The sequence below is a fragment of the Barbatula barbatula genome (assembly GCF_947034865.1).
Source record: "Barbatula barbatula genome assembly, chromosome: 19".
Classification (NCBI taxonomy): Eukaryota; Metazoa; Chordata; class Actinopteri; order Cypriniformes; family Nemacheilidae; genus Barbatula; species Barbatula barbatula.
The window spans coordinates 10,769,447-10,785,726 of record NC_136782.1 but is presented as its reverse complement, the minus strand read 5'-3'; positions in this window follow the sequence as shown (position 1 = coordinate 10,785,726).

Below are 16,280 nucleotides of genomic sequence, written 5' to 3'. Positions count from 1 at the left end.
ATAGCGCCGCTAGTGACGCTAAATAGAACTTCAAGCGTTATGTTTGTTTGAGCGACCCAACCCAAAGATAATAAATGATTTCCAAATGAATCATACATTTTGACATCCAGTGACAGCATAACTCTCAACTATTATCATTTACCCACAATGCACTGCAGATAGCCAGCTCTCCTGTATTTGATGATCTAATTCGCCGGTGATTTGGCCGTGTCATAAAAAGTACAAGCAACCGCCGGAGGAATGCAGATAGAATGAGGCCAGAAATCTCTGAGCTGGAAGGTGAACTCATGCCTGGACAGCGTTGGCCTTTTTCCCCAGTGCTGAGAGAGAGAATGCCATGGCAACCCAATGTTTCAGCACTCAGACTGGGTGGGGAGGGAAAGGACCAGCCAATGCCTGGCAGATGTATGTTTGAGGTCAACTAAACACCTGTCTCCAGCTTTCAATACATCATCCAAACTTCTCACTCATTACTAACCATGTCAGTTATGCAAAGCTCACAAAAGACGACATCAAATGTTATAGTTCTCCACCAGCTATGGTCCCAATTACCGTATGTCATTGAACATTTTTAGTATCAACATACTGATGATTTCATATGTAATACAGCACCATCATTTACGGCCGTTATTAAACAAATACAACAATTAACCGTCAAGCGATTGTACTTCACGTGTATGTTTTTAATTAAGGCAAATAAAGGGCCACCTAACATGATCATTCATATGTCATTCATAAGGAATGTAAGGGTTCCTGCCCCTCAAATCTCCTATGTTTGTGTTCCACTGATATGGCACTTTTCATAATGTGAAAAAAATCACATGGCACTATTTAGTTTACATGTGTTACGTGATGACTGGATATAAGCGCACGTTCTTGTAATCCAAGAACGGTTTAAATGAATGCACAGGAACGGAGGTAAACTCAAACATAAACCATAACTGACAATGAGCTGATGAAGACACAGAGCTCGAAAGAGCGCACACACTGGCTCTTTGCTTCCATTTGTACGATGTCACTACATGGTTTTCTTGTCAAAAATAAATGAATGTTGTCAAACTACATGACATTTAAAATGCAAATCATCGGGCAGCGATGTTGGACTTTTATTTTACTACTTAAGTCACTTATAACAAAAGTAACAGTTCACTCATGTGTTTTTAAATCTAATGGCATTAAACAGAGATGAAGTGTGACAATTTTGAGTTTGCTTTTGGCTTAAAGATGGGGTTGAAGTCACCATTTACTCACTTTCTTCTTATTTCAAAGCTTAAAAATATATTTTGAAAAATGTTTGTAAACAAGCCATACAATAGAGTCAGTGGGTACTGCCGTAGTGCGGGTACCAACATTCTTCAAAATTTTTTCTTTGAAGACAAGGTTTACATCCAACAGCAACTATATGCTCCACAAAGTTTTGTGCCAGACTAATATTTGTAGCAGCAGTGTATTGAAGCAGAAAATGTATACTTTTATGAAATTTAATTTTAAACACGACATCTAAGAAAGCACTGCAGAGACTCCTGGTCCACGATAGACAAACTGAGTGCCAAAAGTTTGAATTGAATAGAATAAGATCAGCTCTACAGCCAACATGAAAAAGAAATTCTCTCAGATGATAATGTGTGTTTAGGTCATAATAACCTTCTTTATAAGAGGAAGTTTCAATGAGCTTTGTTATGGCAGTAGTTTCCTAAATCTGCCACTCCAACAGAAATGTTATTAAGGTCATTTGCAGAAGAAAACAAGCATCCTGGGAGAAGGTGTGGTTGAAGATAAAGAAATCCGATCGCCTCTCCGCCGTCCATTCGGCTAAAGTTTGGCAATCTATGTTTGCTCAATCTTTTACCAGAGTTAGACATCAGGGATGAAAACAACATCCCATTTAATTGTGCTTGGCAGGATCAAATTGACCTTATCTCATGAGAGTTTTCTCTCCGAATGGGTTTTTAATGCATTCATTTGCGCATGGAAAATGGAAAGCATGTGAACAGACTGCACATAATGCTAAACAAGCATTTTGAGAAGTCAGAGGTTTTGCAGCAATTTCATAAGGCATACAGTAAAGTCCATAAATATTTGGACAGAAGCACAAATTGTTTTTATTTTAACTGTGTATCAAAGTGTATTCCAGTTACAGTTTTATAATGGTTATTCGTTTAGTGCACACTCTCAGCTTTATTTAGTGTATTCACATCCAGATTAGCTGAAGGCTTTAGGAATCACAGCTCTTTAATATGAAGCTCCCCCCTTTTTCAAGAGACCAAAAGTAACTGGACAGTTGAATCAAAAGGTGTTTTATTCACAGGTATGGACTTTTCCTGAAATCATTTCTTCATATATGAAGCATGTTAAAGGTCTGGAGTTGATTCTACGTGTGGTGTTTGGATTTGAAAGCTGTTGCTGTGAACTCACATCATGGGGTTCAGGGAGATATCCGTGCAAATGAAACAGACCATAGATAGATTTCAAAAACATTAAGAGCGGCCAAATCAACAATTTGGTACATTCTGAGAAATAAAAACATAGCTGAGCTCAGCAACAAAAATATCCTGGGCGTCCATATGAGATATAAGTGGTGGATGATGACATTATCCTCTCCATGATAAAAAAAACACCTTCACTATGTCCAGTAAAGATAATACAAGGAAAAATACAGAGGGTTCACAACAAGGTCCAAAAGCCTGAAGAATAGGATGGGTATATTAGACTTCTAAAATAGCCGGACAAGCACTAAAAAGCCTTTTTTAGAGAGATCAAATTGCTTGGATAAGACTAAAAAGAATAAAAGACATGGAGAAGGTTTGGAATATCTCTTCATATGAGCAGACAACATCTTCTAGTGTTCTAAAATTGTGTTCAGGCAGTGTGATTCCATTTCCATGCATGACTTCCTCAGACACTGGGTCACTGGTGTATTTTTGGCAATGGTAACAGAAGACAGAAGCATCCAGATTCATTCTTCACTTGTCTGGACGTTGTGAAGGTCTTTTTTCTTTATCATGGAGAGGATAATGTCATCATCCACCACTTTTATCTCTTATGGACGCCCAGGATTGTTTTGTTGCTGAGTTCAGCGGGGTTGTTTTTTTTCCAGATTGAACCAAATTGTTGATTTGGCTGCTCTTAATGTTCCTGGCATCTTTATGATGAATGTGTTGTGTTTTTGAAATCTAACACCGTTTCACTTGCACGGATATCTCCCTGAACCCCATGATGTGAGTTTACAACACCTGCTTACAAATCCAAACACCACACGTATCAACTGCAGACCTTTAACATGCTTTATTTATGAAGAAATGATTTCAGGAAAAGTCCATACCTGTGAATAAAACACCTTTTGATTCAACTGTCCAATTACTTTTGGTCTCTTGAAAAAGGGGGGAGCTTCATATTAAAGAGCTGTGATTCCTAAAGCCTTCAGCTAATCTGGATGTGAATACACTCTAAATAAAGCCGAGATTATGTACTTTAAGACAATATCCATTATAAAACTGTAAATCTAATACACTTTGATACAGAGCAAAAATAAAACAGAATGTGCTTCTGTCCAAATACTGTATGTATGGACCTAACTGTATGTGCTGTGGGTACAGACCGGGATCTGTTGCTGCGGGTTGAGAGCTGCGTAAATCGTGTTGCACATCTGCATGACCCTCACATGCTCCAGCCTCTCCCATGATGTCATGAAAAATGAGGTCACTGTTGTCCTTACGATTCCAGAACAAGCAGGGGTCCTGCCTGTCTGTCTGTACGTTCACAGGTGCAGTGTTCCGTTTTGCAGAACAGCGGTTCATTGAAAGCTGGACTGTCAGAAGCAATAGCAACCCACTCATACACCAGCTCTGATCTGGGATCAGTCACGGCATTCAATTCAGAAAGTTAATGTATACTATTGTACATGGGCATAGAAACAACCCTGATGGAATGTGTGTGAAAACGATTTGTATCTTTTCCACAAGATAAAACAGGGTATAAATTTGTATAAATAAAGCTGCAAGCAGCATTTATGGGACCAAACCCTAACTTTAAATTCTTAATATACAGCAGCTGAAAAAAAATGAGACCATTCCAAATTTTCATTTAACAGCATTTCTATATATGTATTGTGGTCATACCAGTCCAGTGTCTGTTGAATTTCATCAAAATCAAACCTCGAGAGTGACAAAGTCATTCAGAAAAGCAATGTGTGAGACGAGGTTATAACATATAATTTTTTTTACTTCTTCTAAATGTAGAAATATTACTGTTGTATTGCTTAAAGTGAATATGAACTTTTTTATTTGAGGTCTGAAAAATACAGAGCATCTTTTCTGATAATTTGACCTGTTTCTCCAGTTTTCCTTTTCTGCAAATAAATACAATTAGAAAGAATATTTGTATTTAAAATTTGGGAGAAATATTGTTAGTAGTTCTCAGAATGACACAAAAATGATCATTTTACCTAAACACATACCTATAAATATTAAATTCAGAAATGAAATGGCCTCTTCATTTTTCATCAATCTTGTACATTTCAACATCATGTACATTCAAATATGATACTGTAATAATAAATAAATCACAGGTTATATATAGTATTTGTGAGTCACTTACTAAAGTAAAATTAATATATGACACATTCCATGACCAGTGAGTCATGCTAATACAGTCATTCTTCGTAAAATTATAACATCATTTTCATTTTCCTGTTAAACAAGGAGATTCAGTTCCCACCAACTTATCATTAACCTGTCGGTACAGAACACTCGTTCATTTCCAGAAAGACTCCCACAGCAAATTAGACATTTTTGCGGTCAAGAATCATGGTGGGAAGTTTGATCATGCTCAGTATAATCGCATCATTCCGCTGAAACCTGAGACACACAGGAGGAGCGGTGTTTATGATTCACATCAACACCCAGCATCCCTCAGTCTATTCGCTGGGTCAGAAGGCCATTGATGTTTTGCAAGAGCACATTACCTCAGTAAACGAGCATGTGAACTGACAGCAGACTTAGTTCATCTTTATGCCGTTTGGGTCACCATAAACCTTTAATGGGATACAGTGGGATAATTATCAACACATACAGTACATGGGGAAATACTGTCATGTTATTGTTTGAAAATGCTTTTTAAGCCATCAGACAAAAACTGATCTCACTGAGACGATTTTCGGCGTAATCATGATGTATGGAAATTTTGTGACTGTCTGCAGTAACTGAATCTGTCATGTAAAAGTTTCTTGGAAGGTTTTGTGATTACAACAACCCAAGTAAAAGTCTGATCCAAAAGAAATGCAATAATTTCTCAAAGTAGCTCTCACGAAAGCCTACAGCGGAGCTGTTACGGTACCACAGATCCTAACTCTCTCAGGGGATGGTGACAAAGTCTGAAAACATTTTCACACAAAAAAGCTGAGAAGTAGAAGCAGGTGCCTTCGACAAATTAAAGGTTTGATCAGATTGTAAACAGACTTTTTCCCACGTGGATCAGGTTGTGTTCTAGTACCATTTTGCTAATGACTTGAACATTTTGTCATCTGAGAAATTTGAAGTGTATTATTTTAAGCAGAGGGTTATTGCTAGTGTGCATCATGTTGAACCTAACATGCAACGTTTACTTTACTGTGTATGGGTAGAGTTGACAAATAAATGTGTGTGACAGCAAAAACTTTAAAAACAAACTAACAATTAAAATAAATCTCTCTTATGCTATTTTATATTTAAAATATAATTAACATATTTGTTTTCTACATTTTTGCAATGTCACACTATAGGACACATGTATGGTATATTTGTCAACTACCCGTATACAATAATAAAACAAGGCACTCCGAGGCTGTGCAAGCCATATATTTGTGTTTAAAAATGATATATTTTATATAAATATATCGGTTCACTAGACAATACCCTTATTGATCGGCTGGTGTCTTGTAGAGCCTTTTGAAGCTACGATGAAACTTAAATTTGGACCTTAAAGCCTCAATTTGTTATTGACAGAAGAAATAAACACTTGTAACAGCTTGTATGACATATGGCCGCATGTGTCTAAAGCAACATAACCAATAATGTTTTTAGAGATCAAATCTAGAGATAACTGAAAACCACAAAGTAGAGATAAATCATAAAAACAATATTCAATAAAATAGATCTGCTACTAATTCACAGCTGTTATCAGGTGTTTGGTACAATCTCAGACAAGTGTATAATACAAGAAAACTGCTACAACAACAACCCCAAACACATTCAATATATACAAGCCCCCAGTTCATGAATCAATGTCGAGAAACGTCCAGTCTTTATCTGGGTAAGAATGAACATATACACAATCAGAAGGTAAATGGAGTAATGGTAAACAATTCAAGCTCCTGCACACACGCCTTATGTAAACTCAAACTTGACTTATGTCACCATGTGATGTGTATATTCTAAAACGCTCCTCTTCTTTTTAGATTATTGTTTGTTAGATGAAATGGTAACATGAAAGAAAGTCTCACAGATAGTATAACAAGACACTAGTGTACACTACACCCTAGATAACATGTGAACATATAAAATACATCCACAGAACCTTTCTGTCTTATTTGTAGTGGAAAACATTTTTTTAGACTATAAAAAAGGTAAGAAAGAAATGGTTGTATCAAGAACTTTTGAGTAAATGGTTGAGCAACCAAAATGGTTGTTTTATGACATCACTTGTAGTACTTTTATTTGAAGAGTGCTCATAATCAGGCTTTTTGAATTTAGGGAACAGCCTTGGTTAACCAAATGCCTCTCCGAATTCTGCCTGTTGGATAGAGTGAAGATCACTTGATTGGTCATAATGCCAGATAATGTTCTGCATAGTGCACCCACTACCAACCCCAAGTCCAGGAGAGCAATTGAAGCTCTCCAGATACAAAAACAGAAGTCAAAGGGGCGTAAGGACAGCCGCAAGCCATGAGTAAAGTCATGACCACATGAGTAAAAGAACACATGATGGAGGACAAAAGTTTGATGAGCAGGGACCAGCATGTACATTGTGTTACAAATAGGAGGGAGTTGCCATGCAAACAGAGGCTGCGGGCATAACAAACTCATCATGTGTAATACACACTTAAACAATTTCTCACCAAAACAACAACAGCACAGCCAAGCTGCAGTGCCAGAGATGAAATATGTTCTTTTTGGGGATTATTACATAAATTGAAACAGCATCGTCATTCATCTTATTTTGGGACCAAATGTCTATAACAGTTAAAGAGACACAAAAAAGGAGAAATAAAGTGCATTATTCAACATGTAGTGTTTAAGGAGTTACACAAGTTTTTTTCCACACTGACTTGCTGTCACAATATTAGCGTGTCATGGGAGGTTGCCAAGGAGTTTCAACTTGGTTTTAGCACATTGCTATACAGTTGCTAGGGTGTTATGAGTGGTTGCTAGGTGGTTACTTACTGGAACACATCCAAGTTTCTATGACATTCAGTTCCCCACATTTGGCTTAGAGTCACAGAGAATCATTTCGCAAAATTTTATGGGGCTTGGGGCCTTTTTGGGGGGGCCCCTCTCATCTAGGCTTAATAAATAGGCGAGACTATGAAGGATTGAAGTGGGCCCCCCTCTTGACACAGAGCCTGGAACAATGTTCCCAGTAAATCTAGAGAAGTTAAAAAGGTTTTCCTTCATGTTCATAGCACATATATGGTGCACTACAAGTTATGTGCCAAAGTCCCAAATACTGTATGAAAATTAAGAGGTTATTTGCAAAAATAAAAGAATGCAAAATAAACCACTGCAACAAAACAAGTTTTTATTGTGCATTCAAAGATCAATAAAACTGCAGTTGGGTTGTTTTGATTAAGTTATAACTCAAAAAAGACAGATAACAAACACAATAAAACACAATCACACATTATTTTTGAGTTTTTACAAAAATCAAGAAAATAATAAAAGAAATCAAAACATATTTTCCTTATTTCCTCTCCCAAATCCCCCTTCTTGAACGGACTGGAGTTAATTGTTCATCTGAAACCTCTCAAGAGAAACACTGCCTCTACACTCCACTTCGGTAATCAGTGCAGAAACAACACACTCCCTCCTGCACAAACCCTTCACAATCTCACGCACCTACAGCAACGGCACATCCACGCAAGAGTTGAGAAAAACATGCCGAGTGACGCAAAAGCCCCAAAATCCCCCTGCACACGTGCCAGGCCAGATGAGAAGCATGTTAATCACTGCAACATCTGACAGTCTTCACTTCCTTCCACAACAAAACATGATGTCACTCTGAATACTGTAACGTAGTGTTAGAGCTTGAGGACATAAGTATTAAATAAATTCATGTGACTCGCAATAATAAAGTGACATAATAAATGAAGAAAAATAATGTCAGTATGAATTTATTGCTCGCTGTACTGTACTGTAAGTCGCTTTGGATAAAAGCGTCTGCTAAATGACTAAATGTGTATGAAACCATTACCCTTACATTACAGGAAATTATTAGAAAAAATGTATACGTTTTTTTTTGACTACATCATTTGATCTTAATAGTAAGGTCAAGTCAGCTTTATTTATATAGCGCTTTTTACAGTTTTCTTTGTTACAAAGCAGCTGTACAAGAAAACATTGACTATAAGCAAAACACATAAGGTTATGCAAGTCAAAACACAGGTCAAATATCAGACGGACTATAAATTCCTATATGCAGTGTTAATTAAATAAGACTATAAAATTCTAGCAGTCCCCCCCAGCCAGGCAAACAGTGCAAAACAGTATGCAAACGGTGGCGAGGAACCCAAAACTCCATTGGAGGAGAAAAAAACCTCAGCGGGAAACCAGGCCTAACCAGGGGATTCCAGTTCCCCTCTGGCAAAAGCTGCAGCCTCTGCACAAGCTCGACAGTGCGCGCACAACAAGGCAAAATAAAAAAAAATGGATTTAAGATTATAATTAATAATTTTGTTGAGTCGCCACGTCCTTTGTCCAGCTCTATCATCACAGCATTTGTCAGGTCTGGGCATGGACTGCATCCTGCCCGGTCTGGTAACCTTGGACTGTGTCCTGCCCACTCTAGTAACCTTGGAACAATGAGACAAGACCGGCTGAGAATATACAGAACTGTTCTGCACTCTTTGATGCATATATATTATGATAGTGTAGTGTATGCAAGATTAAAAAGATGCATCTTTAGTCTAGATTTAAACTGACAGAGTATGTCTGCCTCACGGACAGTGCAGGGAAGACTGTTCCAAAGTTTAGGCGCTAGATAGGAAAAGGATCTGCCGCCTGCACTTGATTTTGAAATTCTAGGTATTACCAACTGACCGGACGCCTGAGAGCGTAGTGCACGTGAAGGACTGTAATACAAGAGAAGTTCACTCAAGTAGAGATGAGTGTGTGTCATTGGATAAACTCAACTCATTGTAAGAGTCTTTAAACCATGTTTTACAAACAACACTAATGTAAGACGTGCACTTGTTTTTAATCAGATTGTAAACCCCTACAAATCTTGTTTAACGGTCCAGCGATCAGAGAAAGAAACGAGGAGTCATTGTGATTTAGCATGTCTCCAAAAGTTTTATTGTAGAATTCAGATTTAAAGGGACACAATTTCAACTTCCCACAAAAATGCTGATACACACAACGTTGTGCATGTTTGCATTTTTGCTCATATTTCTGTGAATGACTATAAAGGACAGAAGAAATCTGAGGAGGAAAGACTGAAGCGAACAGCAGCTGCAGCTGAACGTGTGCTATTAATCGGGAATTTAATAAACACATGCCATGTTCCTGAGAAACTCTCTTCTCCAACAGATGCTATTGTCAATTGCCGTCTCGGGCTGATCAGCTGTCCTCCAAAAAAACTGAAAGATTGTTCCTGCTCTCCGTTTTGTTCAAAGAACATTGTGTGCAGTTAGCAAAACAGTCACAGTCGGTCTGGAAGTTTGTATCTTGTAGGAAAAGTTGGAGTCATGTTGAATATGCGGAACCCGCCATTGCATGAGAAGTTAATCATGTCTCTCACATCTTCAACTTTTAGAAAATGATCGAAACTTTAAACCTGTTAACGATGAAACTGCTTTATTTGAGAATACAACATAAACAGCCCCGAATAAAATTAGAGAGGACACTTCAAAACTATTTTCCATCTTTATGAATTTACAATGTATTTGTGTGTTTAGGGAAAATTATAATTTATAACTATTTTCCTCAAATTCCTAATGAAAATGTTGCTTTTTTTATTTGAAGAAAATTGAAATCACACGACTGGAAAAATAACAAAAATCATGCAATATTATAGATCTTAAATACTGCAAAGCAAATATATTTTGTAAATGACACAATAATGTTGTTTTCACATGTATTTATAATTTCTACAATGAAAATAAGATTGAAAAGATGGATTTTAAAAGAACAGTTCACCCAGAAATGAATGAAATATAATTTACTCACCCTGTTTTCATTTCAAACCTGTGTGACTTTCTTCTGCGGAACACAAAAGAAGATATTTTAAAGAGTGTTGATAACGGAACAACAGCAGTACCCATTGACTTGCATTGGTTTTGAGTCTATACAATTCAAGACAATGGGTACCGCCGTTGTTCCATTACCAACATTCCTCCAAATGTCTTCTTTTGTTTTCCGCAGAAGAAAGAATGCAGATTAAATACAACTGGATGGCCTCTTCATATACTGAATATTAAACCAAAACACATCGGAGTATATGTACATTAGCTCATTGCAATAAAGCAAACTCCAAGGTGTCTTTATATTTGTTCAGTAACGCAAAACTTTATTTTGCTTTTCCACTAGGACCACCAAAGGCTCTGCTGGAATTCAAAACAGGAAGACAGACACAGAACACAGCGTCTCATCCTGGATGAGCCCTTACAAGCCCCTCTCTTGATAATGGGTAATTCTGCTCTCGATCTGCTTGTAAATGCAACTAAGTGTCTCCTTCATGAAACAGAGTCGAAACATGAAAGGTCAAGAGAGGTTCAGCCTTTGATCACGCTCCAATGTAAAGTGCAGAACTGACAGGGACCGTCCGAGAGACGTTTGATCACAGCTCCTTTAAATGGAGTTAAAGCGAGGTCTGCTAGGGCGGTTGACCTGAAGAGCAGTCATTTAGGGACAAGACGTCCCAGACGTGTCATGAGGTACCACAACACCTCCCCTCTCTCATAACACTCCTTTTCTATTAGAAGTCCTCATATTTCTGAGCCAATGTGACACCGGCATGGTTCTGATAAAAAATTAATGAATCATAATTAAACCTGAGCTTTCATTTATATGAACAGATGTTGGGTGAGACTTAAAGGGACAGTTCACCGAATGAAATTTCTTTCTTTATTTATTCACCCTCAAGTTGTTCCAAATCTGTATAAATACTTTGTTCTGATGAATACTGAGAAAGATTTATTGTAACCAAACAGTTCTTCACCATTGACTAACATAGTGGGAAACATTACTTTGTATATTTCTTTGTTCAGTTGAACACAAAAAAGTTATTTAGAAGAATGTAGGGAAGCAAATAGTTCTTGGGCACTATTGACTACCGTTGTAATACTATATGGTAGTGAAAGGTTGCAAAGAACTTTTTGGTTATAAGCATTCTTTCATAAATCTTTCTGTGTTCATCAGAACAGAGAAATCTATACAGATTTGGAACAACTCGAGAATGAGTAAATGATGACAGAATTTGTATTTTGAAATGTTTCTTTAAATGATGCATGACAACTCACCATTAACTTTCACTTAAGAGCAGTATGAATATCATGCTTAACATCTCTGTTTGTTGTCTACAGAGGGGAACAGAAATCTTTGACAAGTCTAAGACAACATGAGGGTGATCATTCTGGGGTGTGCTTCTCCTTAAATAAAGAAAAGAAAGCCCAAATTGTCCTCAGGACCGAGAGGAACAAAACAACAAGGATTGTTTGCATATCTTCATATTTACTGTCAGAATAGCCAAGGGATTATGCACGTTTTGTATTCCCTGAAAGAAGCCTTTCCAGCAAGCACAAACAAGTCCATGTTTGTGGTACCGTTAGTGAGGATTTGGACGAATGTCGTGTTTTCTTGGAAAAGCAAAACAGATGAGAGCAGTGCTCAAAAAAAGCAATAAATCTTATAGCAGCGTAATGGGGTTTGGAATTTGTTGTAAACATTGTGCAGAAGCATCAAACAAATGCAAATGAAATAGAAAAGGCTTAAAAATATATAATTTGCTTTTATGTTTTCTAATTATATATAACATATCACAATTTCTGTAAGAATTTTTGTTCAAAATAGGAATATGAACATTTCTGAACGGCATTAGGTGATTTTAGTAGTGCCGTTAAACTGTCCAGAACCTCAAATGTTTCTCATATTTTTTTATTCACTACAATTTCTTCAAAATACAAAAACTTTTATATGGATTTGTAAAAGACTTTAAAACACTATGTATCTAGGTGAAGGAGTTATTTGTCTTTGCCAACACTGCCCCCTGGTGGTTGAAAGCCAGTTCCTGAATTCCAGTTGATCTTTTGCTCTGATGTACGTTTTATGTTTCAATATATTAACTTTGTGAATTCAGGTCAAACTTTGGAGTAAACCTATTGCGACTTGGGAATAAGCAAGTTAAATCTTATATAATCGTAAAATATTATAAGAAATGATCTTCATTTTCTTGTCCTAATAATATATTTTAAAGACTTTGACGGTCACCAGGTGGCACTGTGACATATTTAATATAGTGTAATATGTAATATTTAATATACTCCTAATTTGATAGTTATATACTGATATAAACATGTACTGATATAAACGCAATAAAGATTTTAACCCATTTCGTCTTGTAACTTGTGGATGTTATGTAACTCAGTGATTTACTGATTTGAAATAAAGACTTTTAATATGATGAATGTTAGCAACACATTTTTTTTTTTGATGAAACATTAGATAGAAATCGATAAATGGTTCAACAAAGATCCTAAAGTTGACACGTTGAGAACAATTCGAGGTTCTTTTGTGAAGCTTTGTAAAATATGTTTTGTTCATAACAGTATGATATCAACATACTATTTCATCTTTAGCCATTAGAGTGGGTTTTATTAAACAACAAAAAGCACCAAACAGACAATTCTATCATTGTTTACATATCTTCTTCTCCTCAAAATAAAAGGAAGCACAACGTTATTTACTGACAGTAAGTCTTTATTCACTTATATTAAATGAGAAAAAGCAGTGTTAATATTCTTCTGAATTTATCCTTATTTGTTTCAAGAAAGAAACGTGTGAAGGTTTAGATACATACGGGGTAAGTAGATGATGGCAGAATTAAAGGTTTGCTTAACTGCCCCTAAAAGCATTATTTAAAAAAGCAAGTTTCAGTGCAATGTTATAATGTAATGTAAATGTTTCAATCTTATCATTACAGTTTCATTGTACAACTGTCGTAAGGTTTTTACACCAGACATGACACGTGTATCAAATAATCAGACTGATAGATTTTAACGTCAGATGTGTCTTGCATTGACTAAAGCTTCAGGCTAAAACAAAACTAAATTATACTTTTCAACAGTTTTCAACCTGCATAAGATGGGGACGGGACCACAACAAGAAAAATGAAAAACGTGCATCTCATTTGTGCCAAAACTTAAAGCATGTCAAATGTTTCTGGAGAATAAACGTTTAGCAGATGATTGCATAACTTCAGTGAAACCATGTGTTTTCCACAAAAATGAGAATAGGTCTGAGGTTCATGCTAATCTTCAATTATTTAACAAGCCTACAAAAAAAGGAATCTAATCCTTGTGAAATCAATTATGGCCAAATAAATGACCAAAACCTTCCACATGGCCAAGAATACAAAAAGGCAGAATCAATTGTCAATATTCAAATGTCCAGCAGTTGATGACAACCATGATTTATGACCTTCAATTACTGAACCGCAAGTGGATGAATTACAAACTACAAGGATGAAGTGAAAAGTTTAAGCAGTAGCCAGCCCAAGCAGGATGTAACTTAATATGTAATCAAATGACCTTAATTCGGTTTATTATTTAAAAAGAGATTAAGTGTGTGCCAGCAATAATCACTGACTAGTGGATCATGACTGTCAGGTTATTCATCATCTACACATGCTGCACGGTGGAGACATCTTGTGATTCAGAGACCTCAATGTATTATTTCTCTTTAACAACATATAGTCAGTGAAAAGGGCTGCTTTAGTAAATATTACATGAGTTGTTTCAGTTTACATTTCCTATTTTATGTGCACTTTCAGAAACCGACCAAACAATTTATAAAATGTCTTAAGAGTGTCAAATAAGTCTTAAAGTAAATATAGAGTAAATATATATATAGTTTTTTTGGTACAGTTTAGTCAAGATCTCTTATGTCGGACGGACCAAAGTTACTTCTATTATTCATTCCATTTTATAATTTTTGAATACATTTTAGTATTGTTTGTTGTATTCAATATATTTGTTTAGAATTTTTTATTGTTGTGTTGTGTTATGTTATATTTGTATTGTATTGACATTTTATTGCATTTGATGCGTTTAAAAACCAACCCAATTTGTTAAATTGGCTAAATTTTAGAAGTGAATCAAACTTCATATTCTTATTTATTTGGTATTTTTCAATATTATATTATATTATATCAATTTGATGCATTTAAACCAACGTCATGATAGCTACAGTTGATCAAACTTCATCAATATATCCAACAGAGCATCTCTAATAGCAAACTGCAAAACATTATTTGACTAACATATACTGTGCCATAGATACAATACTGTTATCCAAACAAACTATGACAAATGCATGATTGTGAAGTCAATCATGACGCGGAAGCTGGATATTGACAGGGTGGTCCTTCTCCTTTCATCGAACCAGACGTCAATAGTGACTAAGTCTAACAAAAGCAGTTCCAGTTCTGCAGCACTTGAGAAAACTCCTTGAGCTCTGTGGTCTAAAAGCAGGTTAATTCTAGTCTGCTGAGCATTTCCCAATATTTGTATACACTTGGCTTATAAACACATGAATGTGAACAGAGAACGTGGACATGTTTTTAAGAAGATGGTTAAAGGGGTTTGAAGGCAAAGTAATTAATCTGACTATAATAAAACATTCTTTAAATATAAGCGTTATGTGCGTTTGCCTTTTACTTCAATCACATAAACCGCTGTCTATTCACAATTGCTTTTGCATATCGTTTTCATAACCTCATTTTCAGCAGAAGGTCCAATCTGCGTCTTTCTCTACATAAAGGTAACTAGTGACCATTACATTTTTGTACAGATTGATGCTCTGAAAACACAATGACACCATTTCTGGATAATCTGTTCCATTATTATTCCACAAGTTTTTTAAAGCAATCCACAAGTTTTTTTAAAGCAATCCACAAGTTTTTTTAAAGCAATCCCAATGTTTCATTCCCTAAGAACATCACTGGTTCCCGAGTAAAATACACTATTAAGACACTGGATCCTTAATATATTAAGATACCTCATTGACTGAGATCAGGTTTTATTTTTGTACTTTCCAGCTCATTTTTAGTTAAGTGCTATGTCTGTTTATATTCCAGGTTTTACTGAATCAGTCACAATAAGTGTTAGAGCCTTTGGACAGTTAGCAGGTGTAAGTGAGGTCTACCGTACATGTTCAGGAATTCCTCATTCAAGTTACCTATACACATACTCAAGTTAAAGTTTATTATAATTTTAAAGGAAAATGAAACCATAAAAGAAATGCATTGTACACAAGACTTCAGTCTAATAATAAACTAAAACTGGTTGCTTAATGTGTGCAGTGCTATTTTTACTATTGTTTAGTGAGAATGGACTGTGCTCAGCGGCACATTTTTGTACGTCTTCTCATACCGAACAGTAAAGATTTAAAAAATAACCCCAAATAATAATTTTAAGTGAAATATCCTCTTTAATCAACAAAAGAAACCGTCATTTATCGCAAAACAAATGTGTTTTTGTTCAGTAAAGCTCAAAATCATGGTGGTCTGAACTGCACAAGTTCATGACAGCAGGCTTTGTGCTAGCCTAGCGTCATTAGCATAGCGCTTTCGCAACCTAAATCAAGTCCTTTTCCAAGTTTGACAGACATAATTGACTTGAATTGCTGAAGGACATCTTTAAAACACAGTTCGAAACGTAGAGCGGGTCATTCAAGGACAAACGAACGAAAACAAAGAAGGTTTTCCACGTGAGTGGCGCACGTCCACCGTTTGTCTTTTTCTGTTTTCAGTGCTGCCCTCACAGGCTTTTTTTCCAGACACATGTCATTTAAGGCAAAGTCATGAAGTAATAA